The sequence below is a fragment of the Pelophylax lessonae genome, assembly GCF_965119305.1.
Source record: "Pelophylax lessonae genome assembly, chromosome: 1".
In the NCBI taxonomy this organism is placed as follows: Eukaryota; Metazoa; Chordata; class Amphibia; order Anura; family Ranidae; genus Pelophylax; species Pelophylax lessonae.
The window spans coordinates 46,297,489-46,310,304 of NC_138768.1; the positions used below are offsets into that span (position 1 = coordinate 46,297,489).

Here is a 12,816-nt window from a genome sequence, read left to right on the forward strand (position 1 = left end):
TTAGCCCTAGATGGACAAGGCCTCATTTAAAGTCCCAAAACCTTTCTTTTTTGCAATCTATGGAGTTGGACTATGCATTCAGGGAACACCAGGCTCCACTAACAAATTAAATAAAAAACAGGGGGGGGGGGCAGAAAAAAGGCTTTTTTGGCTAAAAAAGGTAATCCGCGACTAGTAGGGATGGGCTTGATGTTTGAGATGAACGTGAATTCGACCCCAACATCAGCTGTTCGTGTGTTCACTGAACACGTGAACAAATGGGGCGCTCGGCGGGAAGTTCGCCCACCGCACCCGAAAAAAAAAAAAGACGCTCCCACCTCTTCCCAGGCCTCCCACATAATGAGCTGTTTTAGCTGTGACAGCTCTTTTATAGGAAAGGGGCGGGGACCCATCCCCTTCTGACATCACAAGTGCCCCATAATGCACTGCGCTGGTGCAGTGATTACATTACTGATATGATGTCAGAAGGGGCGAAGCCACCAGGTGATGTAACTGGTGTCCCCGGCCCTTTCCTATCACAACTCAAACAGCTTATTATGCGGGAGGCGTGTGAAAAGGCGGGAGCGTCTTTCTTTTTTCTATTTTTCGGGTGCGGCGGCGATGTGATTGACGATGGATTTACATCGGGGCACAATATTCATTTATTTTTGTTTTTTAAAAAGGGACTTGTCAAAAACTGTCTTTGTGCCCTTTCCGTTCGGGTCCTGGAGGAAGATGGCCAAACGCACCAAGAAAGTCGGCATTGTGGGTAAATATGGGACCCGTTATGGTGCTTCCTTAAGGAAGATGGTCAAGAAAATTGAAATTAGCCAACAAGCCAAGTACACCTGCTCCTTCTGGTCAAGACCAAAATGAAGAGGAAGGCTGTAGAAATCTGGTCCTGCGGTTCTTGGATGAAAATTGTAGCTGGAGGCGCCTGGACCTACAACACCACCTCGGCCGTCACAGTGAAATCCGCCATCAGAAGACTGAAGGAATTCAAAGACCAATAGATCATCCATCCTTCTGAAGTTCTGCTCCTTGTCTGTTTTTCTGGACTGTTCTTTAATAAAGGATGTGTTGTAAAATGTCTTTTGTCTTTTTTTTTTTTTTTTTTTGTACACTTTTTTGGTGAATGGGTAGGGGTACAATGTACCCGATATCCATTCACATGGGGGGGTCGGGATCTGGGGACCCCCTTGTTAAAGGGGGCTTCCGGATTCGATAAGCCCCCCCACCTGCAGACCCCAACAACCACAGCCCAGGGTTGTCCAGAAGAGGCTCTTGTCCCCATCAACATGGGGACAAGGTGCTTTGGGGGGCACCCCAAAGCACCCTCCCCCATGGTTCAGGAGGGGAGGGCGCTCGCTCGTTGACCCCCCCCCATCCTGGCCAGCCAGGCTGCTTGCTTGGATAAGGGTCTGGTATGGACTGAATGGGGGACCCCACACCATTTTTTTTTCTTTTTTTTTATCTGTATTGCGGGGAGCCGTGAGCAAGTTTAAATTAAATTTTTTCCTTTAGAAATGTCAGTATTGCTGCAGCAGGCTCCATACATCGTACAAATGCGCCACTTTACAGGCACATTAAGGGGAGCCTCCCAGGCACGATATTTAAAGGAATTTTTTATTTTTATTGTTTCACTTTAAACATTATTAAAATCACTGCTCCTGTAAAAACAAACGTTTTAAAAAAAAATGTTTTTGCATTGATACATGTCCTCCATAGACTTTTTTTGGCCAATTACTTGCATATAAGCCTTTAAAATTAGGAATTTTGATTTTTCATGCTCGTGTCCCATAGACTTTAATAGAGTTTGCATGTTCGCTAACATTTTTTCCCTGTTCGAGATGTTCTGGTGCAAACAGCACAGGGGGATGTTCGGCCCATCACTAGCGATTAGTTGTGGTGTCTGCTTTAAGCAGAACTTTGTCTTAGAATGTTCAATTTAAGATCTTGTTCCTTCTGGTCTGGGATTCATAGGCTATATCAAGGTTAGGTATCTGATGGGTACTTGGTAATTATAGGTCTGATAGATTGCATGACAGATTAGAATCTACTAAGTACTAAGGCTGGTCATACATTTTCTTACAATTTTCTGTACAATTTTCTTGAAATTTACCTTCAACTATGTAGTACAAAGGCCTGCCTAATTGGATACAAGTGAAAGTGTTGTTTAGCTTTGACCTCATATTATGTGGTTTCTGGTAAATCTAACAGAAAATTGTACAAGAAAATTGAACATTATGGCCAGACTAAGATATAGAGTAGATAGGTTGTACGAGTTTCTGCTGGTGAGAATCTGCATTCCAGACTAGTTGGACAATGGCTGGAGGATCTCTCTATCATTGTTAATCTTGTGTTCAGGTCTCTGATACCAAGACAGACGCCGCGTCATGATCATTCTTAGGGGCCCCTGAAAACTAACTTTACTGCAACATCTGGAGGTATAACTACAAAAAAGATTCCAAAAAAGTTGGGACACTGTACAAATTGTGAATAAAAACAGAATGCAATGATGTGGAAGTTTCAAATTTCAATATTTTATTCAGAATACAACATAGATGACATATCAAATGTTTAAACTGAGAAAATGTATAATTTTAAGGTAATAAGTTGATTTTAAATTTCATGGCCTCAACACATCTCAAAAAAGTTGGGACAAGACCATGTTTACCACTGTGTGGCATCCCCTCTTCATTTCATAACAGTCTGCAAACGTCTGGGGATTGAGGAGATAAGTTGCTCAAGTTTAGGTATGTTGTCCCATTCTTGTCTAATACAGGCTTCTAGTTGCTCAACTGTCTTAGGTCTTCTTTGTCACATCTTCCTTTTTATGATGCACCAAATGTTTTCTATGGGTGAAAGATCTGGACTGCAGGCTGGCCATTTCAGTACCCGGATCCATCTTCTACGCAGCCATGATGTTGTAATTGATGCAGTATGTGGTCTGACATTGTCATGTTGGAAAATGCAAGGTCTTCCCTGAAAGAGACGATGTCTGGATGGGAGCATATGTTGTTCTAGAATTTGGATATACCTTTCAGCATTGATGGTGCCTTTCCAGATGTGTAAGCTGCCCATGCCACACGCACTCATGTAACCCCATACCATCAGAGATGCAGGCTTCTGAACTGATAATAACTTGGGTTGTCCTTGTCGTCTTTAGTCCGGATGACATGGCGTCCCAGTTTTCCAAAGAGAACTTCAAATTTTGATTCGTCTGACCACAGAACAGTTTTCCACTTTGCCACAGTCCATTTTAAATGAGCCTTGGCCCAGAGAAAATCTGGATCATGTTTAGATATGGCTTCTTTTTTGGCCTATAGAGTTTTAGCCGGGAACGGCGAATGGCACAGTGGATTGTGTTCACCGACAATGTTTTCTGGAAATATTCCTGAGCCCATGTTGTGATTTCCATTACAGTAGCATTCCTGTATGTGATGCAGTGCCGTCTAAGGCAGTGGTTCTCAACTCCGGTCCTCGGGACCCACCAACAGGCCAGGTTTGCAAGATAACTAAATTACATCACAGGTGATCTCATTTGCTGCTCAGTGATTGCAGTATTCTAGTCTGCATCCCCCAAGGTAATACTTAAAATCTGGCCTGTTAGTGGGTCCCGAGGACCGGAATTGGTCTAAGGGCCCGAAGATCACGGGCATCCAGTATGGTTTTCCGGCCTTGACCCTTACACACAGAGATTGTTCCAGATTCTCTGAATCTTTGGATGATATTATGCACTGTAGATGATGATAACTTCAAACTCTTTGCAATTTTTCTCTGAGAAACTCCTTTCTGATATTGCTCCACTATTTTTCGCTGCAGCATTGGGGGAATTGGTGATCCTCTGCCCATCTTGACTTCTGAGGGACACTGCCACTCTGAGAGGCTCTTTTTATACCCAATCATGTTGCCAATTGACCAAATAAGTTGCAAATTGGTCCTCCAGCTGTTCCTTATATGTACAGTTAACTTTTCTGGCCTCTCATTGCTACCCGTCCCAACTTTTTTGGAATGTGTAGCTCTCATGAAATCCAAAATGAGCCAATATTTGGCATGACATTTCAAAATGTCTCACTTTCAACATTTGATATGTTATCTATATTGTATTGTGAATAAAATATAAGTTTATGAGATTTGTAAATTAGTCCATTCCTTTTTTACTCACAATTTGTACAGTGTCCCAACTTTTTTGGAATCCGGTTTGTATATATACCCAGTGATATGTGCACAATTTCACTAGACTTCTGTTGTTCCTTTGCTAATATTACCTGTTTGTACAGAGGGTGTATCTACTAATCTATCTACTATCTAACAAATCTTTTATTATAAAAATCTCGTATCATTTCCATACTAGTGTGCATCTATATACTTATGGTTAGTGTATGGTTAATATGCTAGCGGTAACTTATTTAACCTACTTTCAATAATGAGTGAAAGTGCAGCACTGTGACATAAACCTCTCAAGCTTATATATACATGCTATACGTGACGTGACGTCAGAAGAGGGCGGTGCCACCAGGTGATGTAACCGGGTGTCCCCGCCCCTTGCCTATAAAAGAGCTGTCATGGCTCAAACGGCTCATTAGCCGGGAAGCATCTGAAGAGCCCGGGGCGTCTTTTTTTTTTCTATTTTTTGGGTGCGGCGGGCGATGTGATTGATGATGGATTTACATGAGGGGGACACTATTTTTTTATTTTTATTTTTTAATAAAGGACTTGTCAAAAACTGGCTTTTGTGTTTTTTTTTTGTACACTTTTTTGGGGGGACCCCACACTGGATTTTTTGTCAATTTGGGCATGGAGTTCCCCTTATAATCTGTACCGGAACCAAAGGACCTGGTATGGACTTTGGGGGGGGACCCCACACCGTTTTTTTTTTTTTTAAGTTTGGCGTGGAGTTCCCCTTAAAATCTATACCAGACCCAAAAGGCCTGGTATAGATTTTTTGGGGGGACCCCATGCCGCCTTTTTTTTTTTTTTTTAATTCTGTCATAGGGTTCCCCTTAACCACTTAAATACAGGGCACTTTCACCTCCTTCCTGCCTAGACCGATTTTCAGCTTTCAGTGCTCATTGGCGTCTATGGGAAATCTCAGTCAGCTTGACATGGCACTGCTCCCCGACTTTAACATTGGCGTCTATGGGAAATCTCAGTCAGCTTGGCACAGCACTGCTCACGAACTATAAGTGACAGGGACACAAGAATTGGGGAGCACTGAGAGGGGACCCAGGACTACAACATATCTGTACATTACAAAAGTGGGGTATGTCTGTTTACTACACTGACAGCACTAATCTAACTCAACTCACTATCCACTAACTACCTGTCTAACCTCTATTATCAAGCACTATAAACGGCTGCCGTGTAAGCAGCAGCCTTATATAGTGTGGGGCGTGGACTTCGCCCCTGAGCCATGATTGGCCATGATTGCCTATGATTGCCTTTAGCCAATCATGGCTCTAACAGGACACTAGGCTGTGATTGGCCAAAGCATACAGGTCATGTGCATGCTTTGGCCAATCATCAGTAATTTATTCGCTGCACCAGCACAGTGCATTATGGGGCGCTCATAGGCGGGCAAACTTCCTGCCGAGTGCCACATTTGTTTGTGTGTTCAGCGAACACACGAACAGCTGATGGTCGAGCCGAACTTACGTTCAACTTGAACATCAAGCCCATCCCTAGAGGTAAGTATAACATGTTTGTTATCACTTTAACCCATTGACAGTGAATTAACAATTTTAGCAATATATAAAGATGACCATTTTCACAACAGATCAACAATAATAATATGATCAACATTCCATCAACAATATAAAAATTGTGCTCAACCCAAGTTATCAAAGAAAATTTCCTGTGAAATCAATACCTTTCTACCACCACTGAAACGCACCTGCTCCCTTTCACACACTGTGATTATTAAAAGTCCACATTTATATTCCCTTGCTTATTATTAACCTTCTCTTTTTCCAATTCTATTTGTGTTGTCATCCACCTTCTTACTCATGCACACCACACTTCCCCTGTGTCCCAAATACTCATTTATATTACAGACCCCTTAAATTAATAAATGGCTCTACAAGCACTTTCTTTTATTTATCCGGGGTCCCCTTATATCAACTGTTCCTTTTCACCACAAACCTCAAGAACCAGTAAACCAGGCTACAGTTACTTATAAATACTCAGAAGGTTCAAATCCTCCTCTCTACTCTGGTATATTAACAACCTTCCCTTTGCATCTCTTTCAAATCCAGAGCTGTTTCACATAAAGGAAGTGCTGTCACAGCACCCATTGCACAGCACTGATTCAGCTCTACCACCCACAACATCAGCCATGGAGAATCCTCTATGGAGATCAATCATGATGGTCAAACCTTTGCTCATTCTGACTCAGTGTAAGATTCTGGTTCCTCCGGTACCCTTAATCACCACTTTCTCTGTAATGCGTCCCACCTTTCTCTTCAGGTGGTACGCATATACCTTTAAGAATGATGATGTCACTGCTGAGCGCCGCAGAGTGGCTATTTCAACCGCCGGCAGTCTCACTCACATTGTTCGTTCAACCTGCCTTGTTATCCACATGCTTTCAAGCCTGTCTCTCGATCGGAACCTCCAGCTATTCCCTTTACCTGGAGCAGACCAGAACCTCGCTACTGATCCCTGTATCTCGCTACCGGATCATTCCTTATCTACTGGACCTCTCTAAACTACTAACATTACAAGTGATAAGTACCCCACAGGGGAAAAGAGGGGGGGAGGTATTGAGGGGGTAAAGATCCTCTCAAGATAGTTGCAATTACTTGGCTCACAAGTTACTGAGGTGCATAAGTAGACTTTATTGGTGATATCAAAAAAAGAGAATTGCAAAAAACAATAAGTTAACATATAAAATTGAAAGTAGAAAAAGATGACTAGTTATAATCATCTATTGTAAACATTGCTCTCTGGACCGGTTTCGGTGGGGCAGCTTATCAATAAGCAAGATACCCCGCCGTGCCTAGCCCACCCTCAGAGGTAGTGGTAATTGGGAGCGAGAGCTCCGATGGGACAGAGTATTTCTTCTTTGATTAGATATATTTATAATGGAACCATATGTAGCCTTTGGAAATGAAACACTTGCAAATCACAGGTAATTGTATATACTTCTATCAAAACAAACAAATAAAGTATTAAATCTCAATGTGTGTAGAGTATGCCAGTGGTGTAACCAAAGGGGCTACTGCCGACTCTCAAGTTGTATAGGAAAAAATTGTCAAAGTCACAATATGTTTTTCCAAGTATGATATAAAAGAATTTTTCTTGTTGTGGAGGAAGTTCAGTAATCGAAGAAAAGAATATACATTTTACTAATGATCTTTTAGATATGTACGTTGGAGCTCATATTTGTGAAAAGATGACAGCGCTGTAAGATAGTCTTGGTCTTATCTTTATGGGTACAACACTATGCAGCAAATGTTATTGGTATAATCTGTACGTGAGGGGGAGGAAAGATCGGGGAGGGGGGGAGGGTGGAGTGGGTCGGGTGAAGGATGTCAGATCCAGTAGATCCTGATTGCGGAAGGAGGGAGATGAAGCTGTATTTCTTTTTTGCGTTTAGGGGGTAATATCTGTGTTTAGTTCACCGGCAATGGGAGGCTCTTGATACCCGGGACCTGGACACAAATGAGTGTGATGAGTATCTTCTGGGCTATGCCCGATTGTAAGACAGTGTATCGAACCGTGTGTGTGTTGTCTCTACTCACCGCTCGTTGTCCGGTCGACCTGCCTCGGTATCTTAGAGCTACATTACCTCAAAGCTTCACGGGAACATCCAGATTTTGTAATCCTCCATGTGGTTTAAAACACCACGTTGTTTGCTGCTGTCCGTTGCTCCGTTCCACCAATATAGTGCTTTGTGTTAGATGCTGTGTTGCGGGATCTGGCAGGGGGGGGAAGAAGGTAAGGGGGAAGCTTTCTTTTCCTCCGAGCAAGTGCTTGGTCTTTTTCTGGTTGCTGTCTGAAAGTGTTGAGTCCTTTTTTGTTCAGATGTTGCAGCGGTTTAAAATTTCCATGGAGTCGGCCGGTTCCTATGCTGAGGATGGGCTGTTTGTGGTGGCGTCTGCCGTAAGCCGTTGACGCGTTTCGCGTGGTTTTACACGCTTCTTCAGAACGTAGAGGGCGTTATTTGATGATAGTTTAAATAGTCTGTGTTCATTTCTGATTGGTTAGTTTTAATTAGTGATTTTTTCTATCATCCGGTTTGAATGGTGCCATCTTGTGGATGAAGTAGGTAATGCCCTCATGTTATAATTATTCCAGATTACTGTGCGGTTTTAGATAATAATGGAGTGAATAAAAAACTGACTAAGTATACAAGTTACAATTAAAGAATAATGGAAACTTAGAGTAGAGAAAGCTTTAAAAAACTTATGTCAGTTTGATTGGTGATTATGCAGATGGCGTCTGCAGAGGGGACATAAAGATGCAGACATCGAATTCGACGTATTTAGTGGGTATAAAGAAAAACTGTATACTTTTCTTATAACGAGGCTAAATTTTAGGGTTCTTATTTAGTGTATATTTTAGGGTGGATATTCCAAGAAATTAGGTGTTGTAGGACTATATAGAGGGTGTACCCTAGAGAGGGGTTATGTTTGAGTTTCACGAATGGGCTTATGGGTCCAGAAATATTTTGAGGCTTAATTCATTATTAAGGCCTTTTGGGGTCAAAGTATCTAATCTAAAAATCCAGGCTTTTTCGTTGCGTAGCAGGACTTGATCGAAGTCTCCGCGTCTTGCTGGAATTTTTAGTGCCCAGAAGCCTTTAACTTTGAGTCCTTTTGGGTTACTCCCATGTTTTTCTTTGAAGTGTTGTCCTATTGGGGTCTCCTCCTTCAGTCTTATACTTTTTAGATGCTCTCCTATCCTTATTCGAAGTGTTCTTTTTGTTTTCCCAATATAAATTTTGTTGCATGGGCATGTGATATGGTATAGAAGACGTGAAGTACTGCAGTTTATGAATGAGTTTATGCTATAGTTTTTGGTGCCTGATGAGTCTGTGAAAGTATTAGTTTTTTCCACAAATTCACATATATGGCAGTGTCCACATGGGTACATGCCTTTTAATTTTGGTAAGTCTGTCAGCCAGTTCCTTTGTATGTTTGATCTGGTATATTCAGAATGCACCAGATGGTCTCCAAGATTTTTTGATCTTTTTGCCACTAGTAGTGGTTTTGGGCCTACTACATTTTTAATTCTGTCTGTCATTTGTAGGAGGTGCCAGTGTTTATTTAGTATTTCCCTGATTTCTTTCCATTGATTTCCAAATTTTGTAATAAGGCGAGGTGGGGCTGAGATGTTTTTGTCATTTTTTGGTTTTGATGTATTGAGGAGTTGGTTTCTTGTTTTTTGGCCTGCTTTGCGTTTTGCTCGTCGAAGGGTTCTATGAGAGTATCCCCTTTCTCTGAATCTTTTGTATAACTTTTTTGCTTCAATTAGGTAGTCTTTGTATTTGGAACAATTTCTTTTTAACCTTATGAATTGTCCTACAGGGATGCCTTTCTTCAGTGGTTCAGGGTGTGCGCTATCTGCTCTGAGTAGAGTATTTGCTGCCGTGCATTTTCTGTAGGTTGTTGTTCTAAGTTTTCCGTTTTCCAGATATATATTCAAGTCTAGAAATGCAATATGATGATTATCTGCCGTATAGGTTAGGTGGATGTTCCGATTATTTGTGTTCAGTTCTTGCATAAAGTTATCAAGTTCTTGTTGTGTGCCTTTCCATACCATGAACACGTCGTCTATGTACCTCAGCCAGGTCAGTGCATAGCTGTGGTACATAGACGAAGTGACCACAGCTTCCTCTTCCCAGAATCCCAGGTGCAGACAGGCATAGGATGGTGCCCATGGGGCTCCCATGGCTGTTCCTCTTATTTGTTGGAAGTAGTTGCCTGTAAATTGGAAGAAATTATTATTCAGTGCAAAGTCAAGGATCTCTATTAGGAATTCATTTTGTGTTCCCAGTAATGGGAATTTTTTATCTAGAAAATGATGTACTGCTAGTATTCCCCATTGGTTCGGTATAGACGTATATAGTGATTCAACGTCTATACCTACCAAGAGTACATTACCCTCGAATTGTAGATTTGAGATTTTATTTAGTACGTCTCCAGTATCACGGACATATGAGGGTAGGTCTAGTACTAGCTCTTTTATGAGGGAGTCTAGGTATTTACCTATTTTTTCTAGTGGACCTCCCACTGCTGAGACTATTGGCCTTCCTGGTGGTAATAGTGGGTTTTTGTGTATCTTGGGTAAGATATAGAATGTTGGAGTGTTGTATTCCGTTATTTTCAAATAGAGTTTTTCCTTTTCTGTAATAAGGTAAGCTTCTTTTGCAAAGTTTAATTTCTCATTTAGTTTTTGGACTACAGTTGGGAACGGGTTTTGTTGTATTCTTTTATATGTCTGGGTGTCCGAGAGGAGTCGCATAGCTTCCTTTTCGTATAGATTCTCAGATAGCAGAACGACATTTCCTCCTTTATCGCTTCTTTTTATGACTAGATTGGAGGCTTTTTTGAGGTCTATAAGTGCTTTCCTCTCGGGGCCAGATAGATTATCTGGGGGGTTCCAGTCCCAGTTAACTTTTTTGAGGTCTTCTTCCACAAGTGTTAGGAACATGTTTAGCCATTTATTGCTGTTGAATTTAGGCATAGCTGTAGATCTAATGGTGATGTTTGCTTTTCTTCGTACCATGTTTTCTTCTTGCGGTTGCTCGTCTTCTGGATCACATTCTTCTAGAAGTGAATTAAGGATATCGAGGGCTTCCTGGTCTGTGGGGTTTATTGTTTCTAGTTCGGTTGTTGTTGATCTGTCTGCAGAGTATAGTAGTTTGAAGTAGATTTTTCTAAGATAGAGGCAGATGTCTTTGTAAACCTCAAAATGGTCCATTCCTTCCCTGGGAGAGAAGGATAACCCTCTCTTTAGAAGTTTAATGTGTCTTGCTTCTAGTTGGAAGTCGGATAAATTAATGACCTTTTGGTCGTTTTCTTCAGTATTTAGCTTTGGAATAGCATCATTATCGTTAGGTCGGGGTGAAGTTATAGGGTCTTGAGGAGTAGAGATCTGTGAGTTTATGGGGTCCTTCTGACCTGTTTGATTTATCGCCTGTTCTTTGTATTTATTTTTTGTTGTCTCGTCTCGATTCTTTCGCCTTCTCTTGCCCCTCCTCTTCCTCTTTTGTTTCCTCTTCCTCGGGGTGCTTTTTTCAAAATACTCTTTGGAGCTGCTGGAGGACTGTTTTCCTCCAGCTGGTCTTCCTCTAAAAAAGATACCGAGCGATCATCTTCCTCGCTGCCGGATTGATCCGATTGGTTTTTTGATCTACTTCTTGATGATCTTCCACGTCCTCTAGATCTATTTCTTCTGTATTGGGGATTGAGGTCAAAAATCTCTCCTGTTGCCCAGTCTCCTTGATCTCGTTGAAATTTTGAATGTTTTGTTTGGCGGAGTGATTTTTGAACTCTCTCTATTTCTTTTTTGAGGAGGTCGTTTTGGATTTCAAATTCATTGAGTTCTTTCAAGGGTTCAAGTTTGCTAGCCGTTATTTTTATTTGATCTTGTATCTCTTCCAGTTGTATTTTTTCCTCTTCCACTATTAGTTTCATTATATTAATACCGTGTTCTATACAGGTAGTTTTCCATTTTTCAAGGAATCTAGTAGTGTGTAAATGTTCTGCAGGTATTACTCTTTCTCTTAGTCCTCTTGGAATTATTCCTTGTGCTATGTATGATTCCAGGGAGAGGATATCCCATCTTCTGTTTAGGGATTTTATCAATAATTTTTTATGTTCTCTAAATCGTATTTTCAAGTTTTCTTCTTCTGTTTCTTCTGGGGAGTTATCTGTTCCAAATGTTGCTCTAATCTCTGCATCATAAATGTCACCTAATACAAACGCCATCTATCTTAGTACCAGATCGTGAGTATAAAATCAAACAAGCCTTTAAAGTTTATTAGCTGGAAATATTATTACAGGGCAGGGGTCAGAGAGGTCAATGTTATATCACCTTTTTTTTTTTTTTTTTTTTTTTTTTAAACCACATGGAGGATTACAAAATCTGGATGTTCCCGTGAAGCTTTGAGGTAATGTAGCTCTAAGATACCGAGGCAGGTCGACCGGACAACGAGCGGTGAGTAGAGACAACACACACACGGTTCGATACACTGTCTTACAATCGGGCATAGCCCAGAAGATACTCATCACACTCATTTGTGTCCAGGTCCCGGGTATCAAGAGCCTCCCATTGCCGGTGAACTAAACACAGATATTACCCCCTAAACGCAAAAAAGAAATACAGCTTCATCTCCCTCCTTCCGCAATCAGGATCTACTGGATCTGACATCCTTCACCCGACCCACTCCACCCTCCCCCCCTCCCTGATCTTTCCTCCCCCTCACGTACAGATTATACCAATAACATTTGCTGCATAGTGTTGTACCCATAAAGATAAGACCAAGACTATCTTACAGCGCTGTCATCTTTTCACAAATATGAGCTCCAACGTACATATCTAAAAGATCATTAGTAAAATGTATATTCTTTTCTTCGATTACTGAACTTCCTCCACAACAAGAAAAATTCTTTTATATCATACTTGGAAAAACATATTGTGACTTTGACAATTTTTTCCTATACAACTTGAGAGTCGGCAGTAGCCCCTTTGGTTACACCACTGGCATACTCTACACACATTGAGATTTAATACTTTATTTGTTTGTTTTGATAGAAGTATATACAATTACCTGTGATTTGCAAGTGTTTCATTTCCAAAGGCTACATATGGTTCCATTATAAATAT

General features: G+C 41.2%; 1 pseudogene across 1 annotated transcript; it reads left to right on the plus strand.

Annotated features, from left to right (window-relative positions):
- The first annotated feature begins 688 nt into the window (after positions 1-688).
- LOC309544944 (large ribosomal subunit protein eL43-like) lies at positions 689-1,070 on the plus strand (annotated as a pseudogene). The gene has a single exon. The product of its transcript is annotated as a large ribosomal subunit protein eL43-like (transcript).
- Positions 1,071-12,816: the final 11,746 nt, after the last annotated feature.